This window comes from Alexandromys fortis, unplaced genomic scaffold (genome assembly GCF_014885135.2).
Source record: "Alexandromys fortis isolate MF-2015 unplaced genomic scaffold, M_Fortis_MF-2015_v1.1 scaffold_21, whole genome shotgun sequence".
NCBI classification, from domain to species: domain Eukaryota; kingdom Metazoa; phylum Chordata; class Mammalia; order Rodentia; family Cricetidae; genus Alexandromys; species Alexandromys fortis.
In genome coordinates this window covers 14,164,457-14,190,382 of record NW_026067905.1, presented here as the reverse complement: position 1 = coordinate 14,190,382, position 25,926 = coordinate 14,164,457, and the positions used below count along the sequence as shown (strand labels likewise).

General features: G+C 45.8%; 1 protein-coding gene across 7 annotated transcripts in view; it reads right to left on the bottom strand.

Annotated features, from left to right (window-relative positions):
- The window catches only part of Cacna1e (calcium voltage-gated channel subunit alpha1 E), a 425,171-nt gene extending 406,581 nt beyond the window's left edge, over positions 1 to 18,590 (bottom strand). For all 7 annotated transcript variants that reach the window (XR_007590547.1, XR_007590546.1, XM_050135146.1 and 4 more), the window contains exon 1: positions 18,519 to 18,590. The gene's annotated coding sequence lies outside the window, so the exon portion shown is untranslated. The remainder of the gene's footprint in view (positions 1 to 18,518) is intronic.
- Positions 18,591 to 25,926: the final 7,336 nt, after the last annotated feature.

Genomic DNA, 25,926 nt, shown 5'->3' with positions numbered 1-25,926 from the left:
TTCTTTGCTAGACAGAAGAGACCCATCCTGTCCCCAGAGACTACTATCTGAGGCTTGAGGAGGGAGGGGTGTCATTAACAAGGATAGGACTAAAAGCAGGAAGGTGAGTGAGGGGTGCGACAGTTGTGAAAGCAGGGATGAGCATGCATGTCCTTGGTAAGGAGGAAGAGGGCTAAAGCTGGACACAGAGTGGAGCTTGAGGTCGGGGAGATGCGGCTCTGGGGGAATCTTAGGCCAGAAGCACTGGGAAGAAGGGCGTCTCTTCCAACACAGGAGGAGAATCATGAAGGGTACCCTAGAAGAGCGGATAATTGAAAGGAGCATTGAGCCAGTCCTGGCACTGCAATCGGTAATGGCCAGCAGGGCAGGTTAAAGACCTGTCAAAAAGACCTTGTATCTTGTATCTGGTAGAAAGACCCTGTATCAAAAAGCCAAAAATATGAAGGGAGGAGGATGGAGGGAAGTGATCGAGAGGAGGAGAGAGGAAGAAAAGAGCATTTTATGATTAAAAAATAAAACTGTAAATCCACTTTTATAAATTTTTGTCTTGAGACATGGGCTTGCTATGTTGTTCATGGCCTAGTGCTTACTCAAGCTGATTTTGAACTCAGAGCAATCCTCTCGTCTCAACCTCCTCAGATGATCAGAAATCACAGTTTCATAGGTAAGGATGGCAATCACTGGGAGCAGTGTGGCCTGTCTCTGTCCCACGGCCCGAGCTGCTTTCCAATCCCCTTCCACTCCGCAGCAAAGGAGCCGACTGCCAGCATTAGACGACTCGACTATTACCAGTCTGGCTGAAGCAGAACAGCCCGGCAATGGACCCGGAACTGACATGCATTGTGAAGGCTCCCTAGAAGCTTTGACGGAAAGCACATTTGAAAAGAGGCCCCTTAGCTATCTGCTAAGATCCTTGTGTGAAACAGAGAGGAGAATAGGGTATACTATCAACCCCCACCACTTCCAATTCTAGGATTTCAAGGCCCAGTTTTATCACTGCCGAGATTCCTGAATACCTCGGGTTTTCATCAAGTGCTGTCTTTTCTACTTTGACTTCTTTACTCCCTCTATCTGTTTCCTGTTCTAGCCCAAGTCACCACCATGCCCCCACTCCAACTATTCACAGAGCCTCTTTGCCATCTGCCCTGCCTCTACACCTGCCTTGCCCACACTACCTATCTTCCTGAAGCCAGAGGAATTTTTAAAACTCTATACATAACCTCTTATAGCCTTCAATCAGTAGTACTTACTGCCCCATCCAAGCCTTACACCAACACTTCCTTCCTTCCCCTTACCAATTCTAGCCTCCCTGGCCTCCAATGTATCTTTGACAATCAGCATCTCCCATCTCAAAACCATCTGCAATTGCTGTCCCTTGGCCTCAAACACTCATCCAGGCTGGCTCAGCACATCAATATTCTGGGTGACCTCGAATTGCCCTCTCCCAAAAAGTCCCCTCTCAGTTACTACCATAGAAAGTTCTAGAAGTGGCCACAAATTTCCACTCTTCCCTTTCTCCATTCTGTCCCTCCAGAGATGGCTGCCACGCCCCTGTTTCAGCTTTTGCATTTGCACCCACCTCTGCAGCTGTAGTTCCACAGCTGCTGGGGGGTCCCCACCTGTGCATTTGCACCCACCTCTGCAGCTGTAGTCCCACAACTGCTGGGGGGTCCCTATCTGTGCATTTGCACCCACCTCTGCAGCTGTAGTCCCACAGCTGCTGGGGGGCCCCACCTGTGCATTTGCACCCACCTCTGCAGCTGTAGTCCCACAGCTGCTGGGGGGTCCCTATCTGTGCATTTGCACCCACCTCTGCAGCTGTAGTCCCACAGCTGCTGGGGGGTCCCTATCTGTGCATTTGCACCCACCTCTGCAGCTGTAGTCCCACAGCTGCTGGGGGGGCCCCACCTGTGCATTTGCCTTAGGAAATCTCTCCATCTCTTGGAAGCCAATCCCTATTCCTTTCTCGCTGTTTTCTGCTAATCCTAGAAGCATCTTTCCTAGTTCCTAAACTTGAAGTCTTTAATCTGCAATCTTCCATTTAAAGACAGTAATCTCTAAGTAATTCTTTACATACAGTTCATAAGTTACTTCGCTGTGGTGCACACAATGTATAGAAAGGGTTTTAACGGTCACCTAGCTAACCATTAAGCTGGTGGCTATTTAAATAGCTGTATTAAGGTAGAATCCAACGCGTTCATATAGTTTTCTTCAGATTTCTTGGTTTGGTGTTTGTGAGCTTCTCTAATTGCAGATTTAGAGTTTTCATCAAGTTTGGAAACATTGAGCCATTATTTCTTCAAATAGTTCTTTCTGGTCCCTCTCTTTCTTCTCTCCTTTGTAGACTCCAATTACACATACATTGTGCTTCTTGAAGTTTCAAAACTCACAAATGCTTTGTTCACTTTAAAATTCCTTTTTTCCTGCTTCATTTTTTTTTATATTCCCTATTGTTGCAACTAAGCTCCCTGAACCTTTTTTCTGCAAGCCTAGCCCACCATTCATCACATTGGTGCATCTTTTATCTCGCCCATTGTAGTCTTCAAAGTGTGTGTTAGATTTGGCCCTTCTATGTCCTGGAAGTCCCCTAGTATATTGGAGTGTATGTCACACAATCATGCTAGCATTTTTCATGTCTGTGTCTGCTAATCCTGATGCCTGTATTAGTTCTGACTGATGTATGGGTTTTATGTTACCGCTTATTACATGTCTGACCTTTCTTCTTGGATGGTAAACATTTTGAATTTTACCTTGCTAAATGCTGAAAGCTTCCCCCCCCACACACACACATAAATATCTGGAAGTGATTTGTTGCTGTTGTTGTTCACCTGCTGAGATACAATCCTTTTATATCTTACATTTAAAATTTGCTAGGGAGAATCAGAAGAGTGTCTGGTCCGGAGGCAATTGTTCCCACTACTAAGATCCTTCTGTATGTTCAGCTAAATGCCTTTATCTCTCAAAGCTGCTGATCAGGCTGCAGCTAACAGGCACTACTAAGGCTTCTTGTGAGTGCTGGGCACTGTTCCCGCCCTCCTTTCAGGTGGCCATATGACCAACCTTAGGTGGTACCTTCAGCTATGCACTTCCCTTAGTTACTTTCCTATCACTATAAAAGGACACGATGACTGAAGCAACTGTAGAAGAAAGTTTATTAGGGGCTTGCTACTGTTTCAGAGGGTGAGTGCATAACCATCACGGCAAGGAGCAAATGCAGCAGGCAGGCAGGCAGGCAGGCATGGTGCTGGAGCAGTAACTCAGAGCTTACATCTGATCTACAGCCATGAGACAGAGAGCTACCCAGACACAGCATGAGCTTTCAAAGCCCACCCTCGGTGACATACTTCCTCTAACAAGGCCACGCCCCTAATCCTTCTCAAAGAGTTCTACCAGCTAGAAACCAAGCACAGATGAGTCTATAGAGGCAATTCTTATTCAAACCACCACCACAAAGTTCTAGAGTCTCCCTCAGCAATGCTCTCTTCTCTATTGTTCTGTCTGGCAAACTCTAACTACTTTGGTCTTCCCAGACTCTTCAGTTTAAGGAATCTGCTTGAATATACCAGATTGTCCATTCCCAGTGATGTGGCCTAGAATACCTTTCAAGCTGGGCAACCCAGGGCCCACTTCATGTTCTTATCTTTCAAAGATCAATGTGTATTTTCGCAGGTGACCAAGACCTTGCAGATGGTTGTCTGTCTCTGGGTTTTTTTTTTTTTATTGTTTCAATCAAAAATTTCAATATGATCCTATTTACCAGAAGTCAAATAACTGTTGTTATTATTATATGCATATTTTAATGAGTACCCCAAAAAGAGGATCAGTCTAAGATCTAAATTGCTAGTGACCAAAAAGACTCATAGCAAATCTAGCTAAGCTCTATTAACCTTTCCTTTCCCTCCGTGTCTATTGTCATCACTATAGTTCAAACCTTGTCAGATGATCAATCAAAATGACTGCCTCTTAAGTGATGAAGATAAAAACATGCACTTTAATATATGTTGCCAGCAGTCCCGTGTTCACTGGGTTTCCATGAATTAAGGACCATGTGCTGTGTCGTTGCAGTATACGTAGTGCTGGGAGAAGGCTGCCTCACAATCCTTTACAAAGACTGTGTGTAAATCCAGGCTCTACAATTGGCTGGCTTTATGACCTTAAAAAAAAATCACCTAACCTCTTATACATTCATTTTCTTGGCTCTAGCAAAGACATAGTAATAATAGCAATCTCAGAGGATTATTGGAAAGGTTGGATTAGCTAATACTAATGGAAAGTGTGGGACGGTGTATGGTTCACATTAAACAGTGTGTGTTAGATAATATAATGGACTTGAATTGATCTGCTCTCTTAGCTTTCAATTTCTCTTTACTTTCAAATTATCCCTTGGGGCATACCTCTTTTAGAAAACACTTTCTAAAGTCAAACTCTTACCTTATTATTTATCTCCTGTAAAACACCTTTGATAGCTCTAAATTGTTCCCTTCCACCGTAAATCTAGCACTTCTACCTAAATTCCTCCCCTCTTTCCTCCAATATGAATTGTCTGCTCTCGTAATACAGGCTCATTTATAAAATCCCAAATATGACCTCTTCTGCTCCTTCTTCACACACCATCCCACTCTCAAGTCTGTTCTTCACCTCACCCTCCACACATTTAAAGCTCTCTTCATCCTTAAAAGTCCAGCTGAAACAGCACCCCTTCATAAAGACTACCCTGAACATGCTAAGAGTATCAGTCTCTAAGTCCTCTCTGTGCTGTCTCCTGACATCAGCTGTCACTTCCATTTTTGGTATTTGCTATCCCAAATCTATGTACCTTGAAGGCACTTGGTAAATATCTATGCAACTAACAAATAAGTGAACTTGACTCATAGGACTAATGGGGACATATAAGGCGAAGGAAGATATGGTGAGCTCTTTCTTTGGGGTAGTTCTTCCTAGAAACTAAGCTCTATTTGCCATGCAAATAGCAGGAAAAACTGAGCTCCAAATAGCTGATTAGCCCTGGCAGTCTCAAGGGTACAGGAGCACCAAAGGCTAAGAAACCCGGTTGTCAGTTGCCAGGCTCCTGAACCTGTCTAATTAACTCAAGCTTGCTGAGTCAACTGTGCCAAAAAGACACAGAACAGTCCACCAAATATAGATACAGCCACTATCCTGCCCTGGAAATAGAAGCAAGGAGACAGCCAAGGCTTGGGATGTAAAGAAAGAGTGACAGGATGTCAACCAGCTGAAACCAGTTCCCTGCCCTGCCAACCCCACATCAAGTTAGAGAGAAACCAGATACTAAGAACTACCCCTACTTTCTTCTGCCCTGAGGTGGGAAATGGGGGCAAAAGGAAGGAATGACACCATGCCTCCTCTCACCATGAGGTCTTCAGTGACTCTGCCTTCTAGGGGCTGAGAGGAAAAGAGAACAGGGACATAAAAACCTGTCCCTGCAGCATCTCCACTGCTATGCTGACTGAGAAAACATCTAGCAAGGCAAGGTCATGTAGAAACACAAAGTGTCTCCACCAACCCTCCTCCCCTCATCTCTGCCTCTTAGAGGTAAATAGCTCACCCTCTGGGTGAGAAGCCTGGCCATGTTTCATTTTTTAAGCAAACAACAACAAAAGATAATATCTATGTTGACGGGGATGAGGTTTATCTCAAAATACCCGCAAACACTCCACTATCCCACAATCCCTTCCAGGTCCTCATCATGCAGTCTTCCAACAGTTCAGGTCCTTTCCTGGCTCTGTTTGTTCAGCAAACATTTCCGGAATACCTTACAGCACCAAACTCCTACATCAGAAACCCAGCAGAAGATGCACACATGGTTGCTGCCCAAAAACAGATGATGATCTATAGGGAGATGTCAACATTAAATAATTTATATTTACATGTAATAAACAACGCAACTACAATGATTAATTATATATTATGCTATAAATAATTTAATGACTCAAGTGATATATACAGATAAATGGGCAATTATACAACAAAGTAAATTCTAAGTTAGTGAAGGAGATGTTAAAGGGTGCAGCAAATGTACTTGGCTTTATCTTAGGGTCAAGAAAGAGGCCTCAAAGGCAACTAGAAAGAGTGGAGGTTACTGGCCACTGTGACTGGAGGGAGAGGGTGCTGTCACTCCGTGTCACCGGATGGGTGATCAAAGTGTACTGCTTAGCTTCCTGTGCCTCGATTTTCCCATAACTGAGACTCCTACTAATCCCTACCTCCAGAGCTGTTGTGTGGATTCAGATGAATGAACTCCACACACATCACATGCACAGAGGGCTTAGATTAGCTCCTGGGAAAGTAAGTGGTTGTTGTTACTGCAGTTGTCCCAGGTCCTCCAGAAACCAGTTCAAGCTTCCCCTCGTGGTAAACCCCACCAGAATTCATGTCTGGTAAACACTCCCAGAGCATTCCGCAAAAACACCATTCACATCTCTGCAAAAGCACCTGGCAAATGTCCCTGGTGTTTATTTTACTGATTTGCATGTGTGTGCTTCCTTCACTATCATAGAAGGGTCTAGAAAACCTTGACCTTGTCTGGTATTCTTTGTATTCACTGTCACCCATAGCCACGGGCACAAAGTAAGAGCCGAGAAAACCATCTGGGGTATTAGTGAAGGCATACCTTTTAACAGGCTATCAGAAGTCAAATACTAAAGTATTCTTGCACTACAAACTTGGCCCACTTGAGTATGATCCTTAATAAAATGTCTCTGTACAAACTGATTTCACGGTTTGTACACTGTCTTATTAAGTGATGAAATACCATGACCAAGGTAACTCTTAAAAAGGAAGTATTTAATTGGAAGCTTATTTACAGTTTCAGAGGGTTCGTTCATTATCATCGTGGCAGGAAGCATGGTGGCAGGCAGGCTGGAGAAGTAGCTGAGAGTTATATCCTGATCAACAGGCAGGAAGACAGACCGATAGACAGACAGACAGAGAGACTGGGCCTGGCACGGGCCACATCTAATCCTTCTAATCTTTTTAAACAGTTCCACTCCCTGATGACTAAACATTCAAATATATGAGCCTATGGGGGAGGGTTGTTCTTATTTAAAACACCACATATATCCAGTTTGCACTGCCAAATCTGTAAGAACACTCACCAACACTGTGGGCTCCATGCGGGTAGGCATGTGCCTTAGCTGTTGTCTTAACCTACCATAGTCTATTTGGCCTGTCATGGCAAAGTACCATAGGCTGGGAATTTAGAGAGAACAATTCATTTCTTACAGCTCTGGAGACTGGGAAGAGCATGATTTATACAGTGTATAAAGAGGACCCACTTCTACTATAGGACCAGTCCACTGTATAGCGTCTCACTCTGTCCTCACATGGTGGAAGGGGCAGACAGCTCGCCAGAGCTTCTTTAGAAGACCCCACTCCCATTCATGAGTGCTCTGCCATCATAACTTAATTCCTTCTTCCCACCTCCTTATACCACCAGACTGGAGTATCAACACATAGAAATTTGGGGAAGACAGAAACCTTCATTCCGCTACATGAAGTAATGTGTCCCCAGCTTGTTGTTTCACCCGGACGCTATTGTCTACACCACCGCTCAGCGCGTGGTAGGCCCGCCAACTGTAGCTTCTGAAAACCTTCTCCAGAGCAAGTGTTTTGCTTTCACCTTCTGAAAAGGTGACACCTGTGACTTACTGTGCTTTTCTTTTTATTCTGGCTGCTAGGGACCGCCTTGAAGGCCAGGACATAACTGCAAAGCCATTTATGGCGTGCCATGTCCCAGCCTTGTTTAATCTCAGCTGTGCTGTATTCTTTTCCCTTCGTGCCAGGCATCCTCGTGGGTCTTTAAAAAGCATTAGTTGATATATGGAGACATATAAAACTATATACATGGCTCTGGTATGTAAAAAATATTAATATGCCCTTTTGTAAAGCCCAATTCCAGATTTATGATTGAGTCTTATATCTGAGTTGTAGGAAGGAGATAAATTTGCTATTCAAAGTTATTTAAGACTCTCAAAACCATTTCTTTTAGGTCATCTGTCTTTTAGAGGCAAAATATTGAATTAGCTCAAGGCTACGTCTTCTCTCTTCCCCTACTAACAAAATGATATTTGCACTTAAGGAGGGGCTTCAGTGCCTTAATGGCATTACAAAAACTGTGCTTGGGTTTCCAGGGGTCTCCAGGTCAGTGTAGCTGGCTGGCCTGGGCCTGCAGTTTGGTTCCTGCCTCAGATTGGCACAAGCTGCTAGGGAAATGTTCCCAGATGTGAGGGTCTTACAACATCCACTCAACGAATTCCTGGGAAATTCTGCATTCATGATGCTGTCCTTTGGGGGGGTCTCAAGCTCGGAGAGCCCTAGTTCCTGAGGAGAGGCTTACCCTCCCTCCCAAGGGAACTCTGACTGACGGCCAGAGCAAAGGTTTTGACATCACAGGCATCTGTTTACTCTGGCCCAGTCAGTCTAAGAAACAGAGACTGAAGAAGAATGCCATTAAGAAGACTTGGGAACAAGCCAGCTAATTTTTCCAGCTTGCAACCCCCACACTGCACTTTGTGCAAGGCTTGAATTCATGGAAATTTCCAGGCTAGAAATACCTCGGAGTCAACATCTTCGAAATGTAGACATGCAACTCTCCACGGGTGTTCTTGCAGGGCTGCATAAGTAAGTAAAGAATGCCCCGACCTGAGCTCGTGAAGAAACTAAGAGTCCCATGCTCAACCACAGCTACCTCTCTGTATCAGTCCTGTGTGAGAATCAAGCCATCGTCTCAATCAGTCACGGCTGCCACGAATGCCAAGGGGAATATAAAGAACATACTGTGTGCTTGGCGCTTTGCATAGGCTGTCTTTACTCCTGTAAGAAGCCACAAGGAGAGTATCGTTTGATGTACTCTAAGGCTGCAGAAATGGCTCTAAAAGCCATGGATCTGCGTGCATGGATGCGTTCGTGCATGTGTGTACCTGTCCACACACATGCTTTTTGTGTCGCGCACGCACATGTGTGTATGGACACTATAGGGTGATATCATGTGTCAGCCTCAATCTTCACCACCTTATTTTTTGAAACAGGGGTCTCTCAGCGTGCCTGCGGCTTACTGATTCATCTAGCATATCTGGCCTGAAGCTCCAGGGATCCTCCTGTCTCTTCCAGCCGCACTGGGAACACAGCTACAAGCCATATACCAGCTTTTTACCTTGCTGCTGGGGCTCCTAGCTCCGATCCTCAGGCCTGAGCACTTTGCCAGCTGAGGCATCTCCTCACCTTGTGAAAGCCCAGATTCTTCCACATAGCTGCCCCCAAGATATTTCATTTCTCTCTTTTTAATAAATTCAGTGTAAATAAAGACCAGAAATAAATCTTTGGGTGGAGGGGGGGGGCAATGAATAAAAATGTTTCCGGGGTGATTTTTTTATATACAATTTTGTCAGAATTAGTTTCACAGCCTCTTACATGAACGCTGTGTATAAAGCAAGGCCATCTCTTCCCATGGGCCGTGTCCTCTAACCCCATCTGCATCCCCGCATCCTTGTAAAACAAGGACAGACGTCAGATGTAAATTCTGAAAAGGGTTCTTACTGAAGATGCCTAATTTCTTTTTGCAGTCACCCAGCTCCACAACACTCTCTCGATGAAGCCAATATTCTCAGCTCATTTTGACTTCCAGTAGCTTTTTTATCACTTCTAATTCAGACATCTTTAGTAAGTTTTCAGAACTCTTTGCAACAATAGGATTTGTACAGCAGGTTCTCCGTGGAGACGGTCGTCATTTGTCATCTAGTTATAAATACCTTCCTTCCGGTTATTCTCTTACATCTGGGATGCATTTTCCTCTTGCCAAGTACTCCACAAGACAATCTATCAAAAGCATTGGCGAGGCTGTTCTGCGGGCCTGATGAGAAATAAAATACTATTCTTAAGAAATCAAAGCCGGTCACAAGAGCCCTGACATACTTCTCACAGTTTAGAGCAGTGTCATGCATGCCAGCTGTGCCTGGAAAGACTCAAGAGGAAAGTTAATGGACTATCTCTTCTCCAGTCCTCATGAAACGATCTCTGAAGTAGTCAGCTGTGGCTCCCTTCTGATGCCTCCTTCAGCGGTAAACATCAAACCAACTTCTTCTGGACAGCTTCAAGTGTGGCCACTTTTCCCCCTGACAGCCAGTCCATACCTGGCAAGTTTGGTTGGGGTGCCAAACTTGAGCTTCTCAGAATGTTTTCAATCTTTTCAAGGTTGCAGTGTACAATAAGCTAAATGCCAAAGTGCTCCTAAGACAAAGGGAGGAGGAGGAAGCAGGAGGTAAACCTCCTGCACCCAAAAGAGAAAGGATTTTTTTTTCCTTTGAAAGGAGAGATGACTTGGTGCTAATTCAGAAGAGAGTTTCTTAAATGGCACTTTGAAATAGGATCAGGGCCAAAGATCTTTGTCAAAAATCTAAATTTGACCTAGAATCTGCCTTGATCCAGTTGAGTAATGGGTTTCCTGAATGGCGCCTCTCCAGGCCTGAGAGAGGCAGAAGAGTAGACCTAGCTCATGAGGTTGGGATGTCCAGGGTCCGGTGTGTGCCCACAGCACAACTAGCAATATTGGGCAGGGAACACCTCCCTTCAACAGACAAAGAATGGTGTGAAGAGGAATGGGCTTTAAGGGCTGAAAACTTCCAAGCCACACTCCCTCACAGAAAAAACCTCCAAGTCTCTCAAGCAGCTACCGTGTTGTTACACAGGTAAGTGCTGGCCATAAATAGACCACGCAGCAATGGCGGCTACCGTGATTCATCTTCATCTCTGTGGTCATCCATCATAAAGGCATAGACTTTTGCCTCCATTTCTGTGAATTTAGAGGAGCCAAGCAAATTGTCTGGGGTCACAGAGCAGAGAGCTGGGAGGGAGGCTAGAGCCCCCAGTGCGGATCTTTGCATTTATAGTCTGTAACTTAGCAGCCAGTGCTAGGGTATTTTCCTCACTAGGGCAAGTCTTGTGAAACCTCTCTTCAAATGCCATCCCTGATAGCTCGGACTTATTTTGGCAACCTGCTGGCTCATCCATCCAGTTACAACAAAAAGGGAAAAATAAATATAAAAACCAAAAGAAAAGTCTAGATTACACTGGGTGTCCTCAAAGTGCCACAGGTCTTATCAGTTCAAGTGAGAGTATGTATTGAGTCATAACTAGCCCCAAGTAGAAACAGTCAGGTCAGATCCCACACCTACAAAACTAGTGGATAAAATCAGCTTCCAGAGCAGGGCATTGTCTTGAGCCAAAGACAGGACAACTAAGTTATTGCAATAACATATATGAATGGGTGGATAGATAGATAGATAGATAGATAGATAGATAGATAGATAGATAGATAGACAGACAGACAGACAGATGATATATAGGCAGACAGGCAATAGAAGATAGATAGATAGATAGATAGATAGATAGATAGATAGATAGATAGATAGATAGATAGATGATAGATAGATAGATGATATATAGGCAGATAGACAGACAGATAGGTGATAGGTAGATAGATGATAGATAGATAGATAGATAGATAGATAGATAGATAGATAGATAGATAGATGATAGACACATAGATGGTAGATAAATAGACAGAAATACAGATGATAGTAAACAGATATAAACAGATGATAGATAGTAGATAGAGAGATAAAGCGAGAGATGGTGGAAGGAAGGATGCAGCAGGTGCTTTGGTACTAGTTTCTAACATGAAAATGGAGTGGCGGGTGGGAGTACCATTGAGAAAGAACAGTCAAATGAGAACCTGGTCCCCAGTGATCTTATTTTCTGAAGACCTCAATCCCAGGTTCCTGTTGACTACCTGCCTTCTATTCATGATACAAGCCTGTGGCTGTGGCATCAGAGAAGCAAATATATGTGTACCCAAGATTATGGAAAAGCAGGCCTCTTATCTCCTACAAGGGTCTCAGTTACAGCAGAGGTGCTGCAAGAGTCAGCTCACGGGTGTACACCATGGGAAATCTGTCCTTGTCTCCATTCCCCACTACAGCCCCTTCATCCAGACCCTGATCCCTTGAGGATGCTAACAGCTACCAGCATCACCCGCATCTGCTTCAAATGACTATCAGCTGGATCCAGGGACCATTTTCCACTAATTGTCATGAGACCAGGGAATAGCATGGTCCCAGCCACGAGAAGAAAGTCCATCAAAGTAAATACAACTCCTTAAGCCTGTACGTGGGGTACCCTCACCCTAATTTCCAGACTACGTGTCCCTGACTTCATGTGAGGAAGAACAGCATTTAAGACTGCCACTGAACTACCAAATCCACTCTGGTCTCCATTTGTTGATTTTTTTTTCTTTTTTTGTAGAACAAGCCATGTCAATAGACCGCAGTGGTCTAATTCCCAATTCCAGCTCATCAGACTTACCCATTGCTTCTGGGTTCCCAATATCTCTCCTAAGCTGACAGGGCTGTCCCCATAGGGGACTGACCTCGATCTCCTCTGTACTCACACACACTATTAACCAGCTCTACCTCCCCAAAAAGAATGCTCAGAGCTGCTCCGCAACCATGTCTAAAGTGAGTGAGACCTCCCAGGTTCCAGGTAGGAGTGGGGAGGCTTGGTTAATGAGCATTTTCAAAGGCTTCTGCAGAGCAAAGGCCAGGGAACCGCTAGTTATCCCAACAGCTCTGTCAGCAGGCGGGAGAGCTCAGACTAGGGAGCAGAAAAAGCCCTCTTCCTGCTCCTTGTGGCACCTGACTTCCCTGCAGAGGAACTAAGCTAAGACTCCGATCCACGTGAATCCACAGCCGCTACTGTCCTATCACACATGGCAGGGCCTTCTCCAAGGAAAGCCTTCTCCTGGAGCCTTTCTGTAGTAGGTTTATCCAACTGACTCCACCTAGAATCCTGTCCCCTCTGCCACCACGGTGACTCCAAGACAGAGTCGCTCACCAAAGGCACAGTGTCAGCCTCTTTGCTCTTGTCTAACCTTCAGAGTCTTTCTCGTGCCTTCCATCCATTCGATCCTGGTGTCAGGTAGATTTGTCTATCACTTCTCTAAGATCCTTTTCTTTCTTTCTTTCTTTCTTTCTTTTTAAAGACAGGATCTATGTATGCCAGGCTGGCCCTGACTTACTGTGTAGCTGGGGATGGCCCTGAATTTCCATTCCTCCTGCCTCTGCCTCCCAACCACTAAGATTATAAGTATTCGCCAGCACAACAGTTTGTCATGCTGGGGAAGGAACCAGGGCTTCTTGCAGGCTAACCAAGCACTCTGCCCACTGAGCTACAACCCCAGCCCACAAGTTCCTTTTGTTAGCCTCGCCCTACCTCTGGCTTACAGCTATTCTCAACGTGAAGTTTCTAACATGCCTACCTGCACCAGGCTGTCCTCACACCCTCGTGATGAGGGGCAAGCAAAATGCACCCTTGCCGTGTGTTCAATGCTCCAGTGCTCCCTGGAGTATCTAGTAAAAGTTGTACGTCAGTAGGAAGTTCATCCTTGCTGGGTGTCTTTCTCACCCTGCCCTGCTCCCACCTCTATGTTCTTACCTGTTCCTTCTAGAAGCACTTCCTCAACCCTTACTTCAGGGTCAGCTTGTGGAGACCATTTCCGAATGTGGCTTCCCTATATCCTTCTTCAGCCATGCTGGCTAGCACTGTCCTGCTCCTCCAAGCTCACAGCAATGGATGCCTCACAGGTACATCTTGTGCAGGCATCTTGCCTCTTGTTTTCACAAGGACACTGTGTCCTTTAAACACAGCAATGGTGTTTTAAGTTCCCTATAACCTTTTGTACAAGATGAGATACAAAGCTTGACCTCGAGACTTACTGACTGGGACTTGAAGTCACACAGCCCTATTTGTCGCATATGAATGATGCAGCAACACACAACAATGAGCTTCAGAAAGGCCAAGTTAAGGTGGCCATCTGAGTCATGCCTTGATTCAGAATGTCGCTGTGATAGGATTCCTCAAGTAAAATGGAGTCATAGAGCCTTCAAAAAACTCCAGCATCTGTAATTTCTCCTACCTCTTCCGTGCTCTCCCCCATTTCCCAGTTTCCTTTCTTGGTGTTTGTTCCTAAATCCTGTTCGCAGACTGCCATCTCTACTAGCATAAGGTCTCAACAGGGATGTTTGTGTCTCTAGAGGATGGCAGAATTCCAGGGGGAAGGGAAACCCAGAACAACACTCTTTTTTTATAAAGGCTCAGCATTTTTTAAAGAATGTGTGTGTATCATTTCATCATGCTATTGGCTTCACCCACCGCTTATGAAATGGATGAAGCAGGGAGTTTGTTGTCTTTCCTCTACAGATGAGGTGCCTGGTGTCCAAAACAGAGCTGAGAACCGCATCCAAGCCCGCACCTGCTGGGGAAACTTACAAGTCTTTGGCTTTGGGGGAAAAGAATCATCAATGGAACAGATCGAGAGCTGTGAAGTTGAGATGGGAACAAGGCACCTGGCCTTATAGCCCCGATGAAGGACCAGAAACTACTGGAGAAAATCTAAACAAAGGTAGATTAAGGTATATTCATTTAGTACCTATCAATTCCAGACACTTCAACATAGCCCTATAAAGAAGGCACTATTAGCCCCCATTTTACAGATGAACAAACTTCAAGGGTCAGGGATGAGTAGAGGTCACAATCTAGAAGTCAATAAATAAACATATATTCTGGAGCTCCTGTATATGACAGGCACTGTACAGAGTGCTGGATACACTTACTGATTTTAGCAGCATCCATTTGCAGAGTAGGGAGGTAGTGTGATCTCCATCAGTAGATGTGGAAACCAAGTCTTGTTAGCAATAGCCTACTGCCAATCATCTTGTAGATAACAAGAGCTAGAAAAGGGAATTAAAGATCAAGCCTAACCCCCTCACAGACAAGGGAAGAGTTGAGCTGCAGACAGGTGGTGGTACAAGATGGGCACTGGGAGAGGGGCATGGCGATTGGGGTAAAAGTACTTGCGGATGACGGGAGGGACTAAACAGCTCCGTCCTGGATGGTTTCAAGGGGACGAAAATGCCCCTTTTCACTTTGCCTCGGCTCAGAGGCAGCTCCAGCAATAGCTGTCTCTTCACCTTCGGGGATGATGCTGAGCATGCCAGAGGGTTACAGAAAAAGGAATCAAACAGTCAAATCTCCTGGCCTGAGAGACCCCACGGCGTTCACTGATGATTTCAGGAATAGGGGCCAAGAGCAAAGCAGAAAGCTTTGGGAAGATAGCATCTTTACATGTAATGGAAGTTTCCAAAGCTTTCTCAGTATTTCTTTCCCAATGTAGTACATCGCCTTGGGGAAGAGAAACACAGAAGACTTGGAGGAGACGTTCTTAGTATTTGAATTTTCAAAGTCTGGTAGGAGGAGATGTCAAGTCTGTGTGTGGACCTCAGACTGGAGCAGCAACAGAAATACTGCCCAAGTTTCTGAAGACTGAGAAAGGAAAAAGTCAGAGTGAGACTGGGAGGGGGAGTGGGTTCCTGAGACAGAAAAACAGTTAGCCCTGGGCCTAACTCAACAACCTGGAGTGGCCGGGCAGTGGTGGTGCATGCCTTTAATCCCAGCACTCGGGAGGCAGAGGCGGGTGGATCTCTGCGATCTACAAGAGCTAGTTCCAGAACAGGCTCCAAAACAAAACAAAACCAACCTGGAGTGTACAAAGCCCTCCGACAGGAATAGGAGATCAGAGAGCACTGACAGCTCCCACTCTTTCCCTGAAAGTTCCCATTCCTTCTCCCACCAAGAAATCCTGTCCCAGTGCTCCCAGCGAGTGGGTAGGCGTTCCCAGTGCATGGGTAGGCGTTCCCAGTACGTGGGTAGGCGCTCCCAGCAGGTGGGTAGGCGCTCCCAGCGTGTAGATAGATGCTCCCAGTGCATGGATAACACTCCCAGTAGATTCCTTCTCTGGACATCTGGAGGTCACAAATATGTCTCTAATGATATGAATTTTCTAGGTGTTCCATAAAAACAGAATCATTCCATACATGCCTTTATGGCTGGCTTCGTCACTTACCTAAAGATTTCAAGAACCATACTCATATATGGTTACCTCATTCCTTTTTAGAGTTGATTAATATTCTCTCATATGACTATACAAATTTTCATTTATCTAGTTATCAGTTAATAGACATGGCATTGTTTTACTTTGAGGCTATAAAAATTATACTACGACAAGTATACACATACAACTTTTGTGTGGATATATAGATTTCCTTCTTTTTGTATATACCTAGAAGTGGAATTTCCAGGTAGTCCTATGTTTAAGTTTATGAGGAAACAACAAGACCCGTTTCCATGAAAGGCTAGACTAGAGCGATGATTTGAACAGTCCCATGGGAGGAACCATGCCCCAGTGACCAAGGAAGCATCATAAACACTATGATCCTTGTGTTCTGAATGACAGATGAGTCAGAAGACAGAGAGAAAGTCAACAGTACTCAGCAGCAAGCTGGAAGAGTGAATAGCTGTATAGCCAGTCGGCAGCTTCCAGGGCAAGGCAGGCGTTCCCTGTGTTTAGCTTTTACCAAGGAAAGGTTTCAGACTCAGTAAAATTGAGTTTCCCTTTCTAGCAGAATGGGAATCTACTCTAGAAATTGAATTGATAAGATTCCATTTCATGCACACCTACATTTGTGAGTAGACCCACTACAAACTTCACAGCGTGAAAACAGCACACTGGGGACCAGAGAATCGAAAGGAAAAATTTTAAAACTACTCACAAGCCAGGTCTCTTGGGTACACATTCAAAATGGAAGATCACAGACAAGCAGGCAAAGACTGGAGCTGGGAAGGTGCCTAGTGGATGCTGAAGTCCACACGCCTTCCAGGGGCCACCTGGGCCCACTGTAGTTCATTTCTGGATCCCTCCTATCACCCTCCATTCCATCCCTCGGGACTGCTTGTTCACCCGACACCATGAGGTGTGTTCAAATCGCCATGCCTTTCTTTGCCTATGCTGTTCTTTCTGCCTTCTTCCCTCACACACACAAAACATCATACATGGAGACCAAGTGCAGATGTCACTTCCTTCAGTGAGTTGTTTACGGACCTCTAGAGGAGTTCAGCCGTCCAGTAGCTTTGTTCTCTTGGGGCTGCGCACTTTGTATCATCCTTATCTGTTAATATATCACTATCTTTTGCCACAATTCCAGCTCTAGGGCACCCTCTAATTTGATTGCTTCTCGTGCGTTTAACCCAGAGTTCATGTTCCACAAATATCCGTTGAGTGAATTACCTAGGTCAACCATCTATTATGTAAACAGGGGGCTGAGGTCAGGAGAAGCAGAGCTGCATTCAGGATCCCAGCAGTTGAGGGCAGCGAAGCCAGCACTCAAACCTAGCGCATTCAGGACACTTTCAAGGGACAGGCAGAAGCTGCAGCTGAGTAAACTATCTAACGTCATGTAAAATTCCTGCTGGTCCCACACTGCTCCCCAAGTTTCTGATAAGAGGAAGATCGTGTCACAAGTGAGGAACATCTCTGCCATGTGCATTAGACTGGTATTTGAAGGAAAGACATATGGAGGAAATGTTACGAGGACATTATGTAGCGAGCTGGTGTGCTTCTGAGGGAGGGCAGTTTATAGCCGTCTGCTTTACGTTGACATGAAATGATAATCCATTATGAATAAATCGAACCTAATACACAGCTCTGTCTGTGATGACCAAGTTCCCCTCTCCCTCACCAACATTCCTCCTGTGAAAGAAAATGTTCACACTGAACACATTTCCAAAGCAGCAAGATTTTCTTAGAAATCCCTATGGCAGGATAAGCTTCACGTTCTTTCGTTCATTGCATCACCAGACCGTAAGAAATCTCTTTCTAGTATCTTTCTAGTATCTACAGTAAACCCCTCCTGTAACCTTGGGAGGTCTCGTGAGCTTCAGAGCAGCTGAGATTTCATGACATACATTTTAAAATGTCCCTTTCTGTGACGTGATGGAAGCCATTACTATACTCGATGCTGCAATTTCCAGCAAAACAAAGCAAACTGTGTAGACTACACCAGTAGTGTACACTTCTAAGGACCCGTCTAAACCTCCAGAAACAATACTTGTCAAGGAACAAGAGTAGGAGGTAGAACCAAAGTGCCCCAAACCAGAGAGAGGCCCCTGTCAGTCTTGTCCTCTCGACAGTTTGGAGAGCTGCCCCATTCTCTGGTCTGCACTGATGGCCAGAGCTCACTGCTCTGAAGGCCTTCTCACGTCCTCTCTACTCTTCTACCTCCATCCTCCTTCCTCCCTTCCATCCCTTCCATTCTGCAGATGACCAGACTGCTCTCTTTATGACACAGAGAACCCTTCACCAGCAAATCTCTCCCCCTCCATTTCACGGCAGCTGTGAACATCTGCTCCACCGCCACCGGCTTCTCCACTCACCCTGACTAGGCAGTGATAAAATATCCCTCAGAGGAACTGAATGAACCTCCCTGTCACACACTCCCATGATTCCAAGAGTCAACAATTTAGAGATGGCATCTATCAGGGTGGACCCTCGTGTCCAGGGAGCTGGTCAATCATTACATCTGGATATCAATGCCATTCCATCATTCAGGGCTCACCTATGTAACTTTGCAGGAAAATCCAAAGCCCTTCCGTTAGCCTTTGGTTGAACTGAGATTTCCCAAAGAGGAAAGAGGAGGTGTTCTTCTGGTAACACACAGGCAATCCTGTCCATGAATTACCACCATCAACTGAGTAACTAGGATCACAGGGGTGCCTAGCAACACCCTTCATCTCAAAACAAGAAACAAAAATGGGGAAACGGAGACAGCACAGGCAAGGAGCCCAAAATCGAGCTGGCGGAAGAGCCAGCTCTGCTCATCAGGTAGGCTGAGAAGAATCAGATTTATTTATCTGCCTCAGTTTATGTATGCAAAGATGAGAATAAAATACAATCTGGACATAAAAGATGCTTCAAGTCTGAATGTGGTGGCACACACACACACACACACACACACACACAGAGTCTTTGGGATGTGGAAACATGAGGGTGAGTTCAAGATCAGGCTCAGTGCTACAGCAAGGCCAGCCTGGGCTACATCTAACCCTGTCTCTGACAAAAACAAATGAAAGGAGAAGAGGAGGGAGGGAGGAAGGGAGGGAGGGAGGGAGGGAGGGAGGGAGGGAGGGAGGGAGGGAGGGAGGAAGAGAAAGAGATGATACCCCCAGAGTGCCCATCTGATGAATCCTGTACCTAGTTAGCAATCATAAGCTTGTATTCATTCCTGGGGGGTCTGCAGCCATAAAAGAAGTGCCAGCTTCATCTACAGGAATAAAGTTGACAGCCAGGCTTTCCAGACATGCCCCAGACCAGTTCTGCACAGCTGAGCCCTTGGGGTTAATCCAACAACAAGAGTAGAGACTCCCTCCCAGCAGTGGGTAGGTGAGGACCCAGCAGGTGTAAGGGAGGAGGGGGAACAGCTTCAATGGAAGCAATCACACGTGCTGCTAAAGAGCCAGGACCAGGAAGCCTGAGAGAGGGCAGCTCCAATTATTGGTAAAATAATCAGAAATAAACAGTCGCTTGCCCAAGTACAACTTCTCCATACCCTCTAGCTGAGCCTCTTTGCTGCCCTGATTATATTTAGAACCAATTTGAGCAACCAGGTTATTTTGTCCATTGGAGCCAAACAATGCAGTAAGCACTCCTACCAGAGCTTAAGAGGAAGGGAAACAAGTGTGGAGAAGCTAACCTCCCCCCGTGGCAATCCCAGGCAGAGGAAACCCCCCAGGATGCGGCAGGAGCCACCATGGTGGGAGCACACACAAGCGGAGAGCTTAGAACCGCTCCCCACCCCCAAACTCCCACCCTGGCTATTGCTCAGTGGATTTTCAACAAGGTGAGGCCCTGGGCCTAGAGACTTTCAGTGAAGACCTGGGTCTGTTTTCTCAGCAAGGCCTGGTGGCAAGCTGGGCAGATAGCAGCATGCATGTCTTCTAGGGACAGCAGGATTCTAGGCTGAAACCAAGCTGATAAGGGACTAAAGTAAGCTGAGATTCTCTCATGCACCTTGCTGTCCCAAACCCCAGGCATAAGACTATACACTAAAGTAGAAGGTGGCTAGCATGGTTATATATACAGCCAAACGGGGGATATATACCTACTATTATCTCACGGTCTTCCAGACACACAACTGAAGGCAAGAGTGAGGGTACAAAGTATTTGGAAGAAGTCTTGCCATTCTCCTGTGTCCTCATCCTTCCTAGAAGTTCAGAGAAAATTAACTCTCTTCACAGGGTCTCAAGTCACCTGGATCTTCCTGATACATTTGCATGCAAGAGAACACGTCAGCAATTGAGCCAAGACCGCTCACAGATTTCCGGTCCGTCTGCTGCCACTCAGTGCCAAGCGCCCTGGTGGCCTTGGAAACACATACGCAAGCAAGACTTACCCAGACCTGTTTTTGTGTAGCTCACAGGCCAGATGATTGTCTGGGGGAAGCAATGGCCTTGGCCTCAGCAGCAGTCAGCTCAGACTTCTCAGGAGAAGTGCCCAGAAGCTCCCACTACTGTATAGATTATATAATAAGAGCCCATTGCAGGTGGCCGGGGACTGCCTACCAGTACAGGTGCCTCGCTTTGTTCAATAGCTGTGTTCCTGAGAAGTGTGGTGTGGGAGGTATTATTAAATGAGAAAAGTGAGGTTGCAAAAACAAACCTATATGGTGATGTCACCGTTTCAAAAGCTTTGCTTTTGAGACAAAAACTTGCTAGACTTCCTAGGCCGGTCTAAAATCATTGGATCAAGCCTTTCCCAGCTTCCCGTGTAGCTGGGGCTGTAGATGTGGGCCATTGTACCTAGCTTGACGAACTCAGCTTTACAAAACAATGACAAAAATAATTCTGTACATCTCAACATTTTAAGTAGTTCTATGACAGGAAGAGACAAACAACTCATATCAGGTCGTGAACTCGGGGCAGGGGTTCCTCTATGGTATCAGTAAGAATGTAGAAGAAATGTATTGCCAATGGAGAAAGGGGGAAGTGGACCACTTAAGACAACTTGGCATATGTTGTATGAGAGCCTGGATGATAATTTGAAAATGAGTTGTTATTAAAACTGGATTTAATCCCTTTCTGCTCTGCTGCCCAGCCTCAGAGGCACCTGACCTCTGCCTCTGGTGGCTCCACACTTGGCAATGCCTCTTGTCTACTTGGCACTGGCATCTCCAACCATGCAGTTACTGATTTGTGAGCAACCCCGTGAAGACCGGGGCCTGAAGAGAGATGGCTTCGAGGCTAAGCATGCGTACTGCTCTTGCAGAGAGCTCAAGTTTGGTTCCCGGCACCCCTATCAGGAGGTTCACAACTGCCTATGGGACCCAGCACCTTCTTCTGGCCTCCATGGGCGCCCACACATATGTGCACATACCCACACCCAGGCACACACTGAGACCCATAATTAAAAAGTAAATCTTTACAAACGAAAATGAACATTGGATCCAGGGGATGCCCTGGCCTAAGCTCTTACACACTGTCTCACGGAACCCTTTCCAGCGCCCTATGGAGTAGGATCCATCATTTCCCCAGTTTTCTGGTGAAGTAACTAAAGCTTGCAAAGATAAAGATCTCACCCAGGATCACCTAGCGCTTAATACTAGACAAGGCTGGAGATCACCTAGCACTAGTACTAGGCAAGGCTGGAGATCACCTAGCACTAGTACTAGGCAAGGCTGGGGATCACCTAGCACTTGGTATTAGGCAAGGTTGGGGATCACCTAGCAATTGATACTAGGCAAGGTAGGGGATCACCTAGCACTTGGTATTAGGCAAGACTGGGATTTAAACCCAAGTAACCATCTCAAGGCCCCTTCCAACTGAATCACATTGTTGGGCTCTCTCAGGGACCATTCTACTGTGTGACATCTGTTACTTCCTCTGTTTTTCCCACGGCAGCCCCTCTCTGCTGCTTGTCACCAGCAGCTGTCTGAGCTCCGACCTTCCTCAGACTCATCTCCCTACTGGACAGAGCAAAAGCTCTGGCAGCCGTGGCTGGGATCCTGAGCCTTGCCTGGTAGGGCCTGTTTTGATCACTTTTCCCAGGGCTCTGACAAAATGCCTAGAAAGGGCAACTTGATAGAAAGTTATTAGAAGCTTATTTTGGCTCACAGTTTATGGGTGAAGTCCATCCTAATGGGAAGGGTATGGGGACCAGAGGGACCCTCAGCTGTGATGGCAGGAACACAAGGCACCTGGACACACTGAGTCCACACTCAGGAAGCAAGAAGGGAGGGAGGGATGGTCATACTCACCTAGCTTTATATATATTCAGTCTGGGACCCAGGACCCCATTGGATGGAGTGGTGCCACCTACATTAAGGAGGGGTCTTCTCATTTCAGTTAACCCCTTCGGGAAACATTCATAGACACACCCAGAGGTTGTTTCCGTGGTGATTTTGAGCTCCACTGACAATAAAGATGAACCATCCTAAAACCATTCACTGGCTTTTGCTTGGCCAGTCCCGTTTTCTATTTTTCTGTCCTCTCCCTTTTCCCTTTCCCACTGTGGAACTTGGACTCTCAAATGGCATCCCCAAATCTTCATACCCCACCAGAACGTTCTTGGTTCCTAGCCTTCCTGTGTGCCCTCCCCTTTCCCTCCATGTGCATTTGCTTTTGGGGGTGAGATCTGGCAATCACCCCTCACAGTGTAGCCATCCTTGGCACGCAGTGTCTCTTACAGGACAGAGCTATTTGCCATGAGGTGGGACAGAGGCAACAAACTCTATGCATGAAGAATTGAGGTCCTTCTGTCCCAAGGAAAACATCATGGAAGATACTGATTTGGATGCGGCAGACTTCGCAGTGCCCTCCTTTGAACCGACCCTGTTTCTGATTGCTTCATTGCTCGAATACCTCAACACCAGCCCCCTCTGAGCACTCAGTTTAAGAGACCAGCTCCTCCCTGTCATGCCTTGACCTGCCCCAGAGCTTTCTCCGTATCGTTTGTCAACATCTAACAGATGGTATAGCCTGTTTCATATTTGTTTATGTCCTCTCTCCATAACTAGATTATGCCTCTCACTTGGAACATACACAATATGCATTCATTTCATTCACCCAACAATGTCAACAAGCAAATGACAAGAGACTCTGGCTTTATAAATAAGGACAGGGCTATCCTCTGCATTTACTCAATTTGATACAGATATATATATATATATATATATATATATATCGTGTAAATAAATTCAGATTCCAGTTTGTGTCTCCTAGGAAAGTAGCAAACAGCTAAGGAAGTTCACAGGCATTTAGGAGCTCAGAAACATGGCGACTTACAGGTCATATCAAGTAAGTGTTCATTCTAATAGCTGTAGGATCTCTGCAGATTCCTTATAAGCAAATGAAAATGGCCTTTCTCCAACTTCCATCACCACTCTTCTTCACTGGTATACACATTTATTGACACTCATTCTATGGAGAGGTAGCGTTCACCATTTGAATCTATTTGATCATTTGAAATCACTTGGCCAATCAACTACATTGGCAGCTATTTACACTATGCCTATTTCAAGACGCATTGCTCTAATGCCCCCCATCCAAAGGGTCTATACTCGGTTTACCTGTCCCATATCTCCTCCCACTCTATTCCTTACCCATCAGTACACTCACGCCAAACCACTAGTGGGTCCCCAACACATCATACTACCTACCTCAAGAACATGTCTGCATATTGTCTCCACTATCTAGAATGATCCCCTTCATCTTTTATTTAAATAATCTCACATCTTTCAGACTTCAGAGTAGAAATGAGTTTATATAGAAACTCAGGACGAGGTGTTGGGCTCTCAGATCACCCTCCACTAAGTTGTAGCAGTTGGTACCCCCTCTCTACTGGGTCTGCCTAATCACTGCCTATGTATCCTACTAGACAAGGCCACCTGAAGGCCAACCCTGGGGAGCTACAATTCAATGCTTGTGAGATATAAATAAAGACCCCTCCCAAGCCCCCAGGGAGATGACATCCTACAGGCCGCTCAGGTTAAAGGAAACCAGTGGCTCCTCCAAAGCCAAGTAATTGACCAGCCTATTAATTCTTCATGTGTGTGGCTGGAGGTGATCTCCATCAGATGTGGCAGACAGGGGCACAGACAATACCCAGTGTTGTCCCAAAGCCAGTACAGTCTTCCTAAAGCCCCAGAAACAGGCATCCAAGGTCAGTCCAATTCCTTTCCCTGCCTTCCTCCGATCTGACCTCATTAGTGTCCTCCGGCATCCGCCCACTTGTTCTCCTTCGGTCTGCACTGAGCCCCACACCCTTCCCAATGAGAAAGGATGCCTTGTGTGATAGGGTTCATCAGAGTCCTGTTTTGAGAACTATCGAAGAGACGATGGCACAGTCTCCCAGGAGCTCGCAGTCAGTCAACAGCCCGTCACTCTTCAGTCGTAACCACCACCTCCACCCACAAGCCAAGAGAGCAATTTAGCTGACATCTACAAACTGTGCTGCGCTCCTCTGATACCGCTCTCCTCTTCACACCTTAAGATAACATAGACGCTAACAAGTGGTAGAGGAGGCGGGAAGGGGAGAGCCCCATGCATTCATTATTCAAATTTATTCTTGTTTAACTTCAGAAATAATAATGAGGAATTCAATATTTCTAGAGAGACTGCCTAGGTAGGAGACCTTAAAATTTCTTTGACAGAGCTAGAAAATAGAGTCTTCATCTCTCTTTGATCTTGCCTCTTGTAATTATTTAACTTCATAATGTTCTAGTCTACCAATAACTAGAATTGAAGTCAGAAAAGGAGGCCAGTTAAGGCCAGTGGGAGTGGCCACCCTCCCCAATCCATACTCACCCCTATTTGTTACATCAGAATCTTGCACTGTTCTGCGTCCTATTAAAGACACAAAGAATTTGTGTAATCAAAAGGCCCAGAGCTTCTGCCACCCCAAACTCCTTATCCATCTTTCTCGCTGGTCTTTAAGAATGACAGGATTAAGATGCGAAACATGAAATAGCAAACTGCCAATACAGTTGAAGTACGGAAATGTCACCTGGCACAATCCTCTGCTATCATTTCATCAGTGCTCACTGGAGCTCAAGTCAGCCCTGAAGCACCAGATGCTCCAGGTGTGGATGCCTGGACCACTCTCGGACCCACTAAGCCGCTCTTAGTTTTCCCTTCATGACTGTCTCCAGGGAAGGCCGGAACTGTGTATGTCCCGTTCATCCTGCGCACTCAGCAACAGCACAGGACCCAGTAAATGATGGGCAGCTTCATAAATACTGCTTCAATTGACCTATAAATTCTGTAATTGTAGAGATTCTAAACGAGAAAAGGAAGGGGAATGGGGTGGGAATTTCTGATCACTTCAGGTTCCTACTCCTTGGTCCTGGCTCTACTGAGACAGAACCCCAGTCTGCATGAAAATGCCTCTCCTCACTCATATTTGGTTTCTAGCCATAAATAAAGGACATCGAGCCTATAATTCGGGTGCTTAGAGAAGCTAAATAAGAAGGAGAACCCAAAGAAAAACATATAGGCATCCTCCTGAATATTAACCTTCAGCAGGCGATGAAAGGAGACAGAGACAGACATTGGAGCACCGGACTGAAATCTCAAGGTCCAAATCAGGAGCAGAAGGAGAGAGAACGTAAGCAAGGATCTCAGGACCGCAAGGGGTGTACCCACACACTGAGAAAATGGGGATATTCTATCAAGAACTCACCAAGGCCAGCTGGCCTGGGTCTGAAAAAGCCTGGGTTAAAACCGGTCTCACTGAACATAGAGGACAATGAGCACTACTGAGACCTCAAGAACAATGGCAATGGGTTTTTGATCCTACTGCACGTATTGGTTTTGTGGGAGCCTAGGCAATTTGGATGCTCACCTTATTAGACCTAGATGGAGGTGGGTGGTCCTTGGACTTCCCACAGGGCAGGAAACCCTGATTGCTCTTTGGGCTGACAAGGGAGGGGGACTTGATTGGGGGAGGGGGAGGGAAAGGGGAGGCGGCGGTGG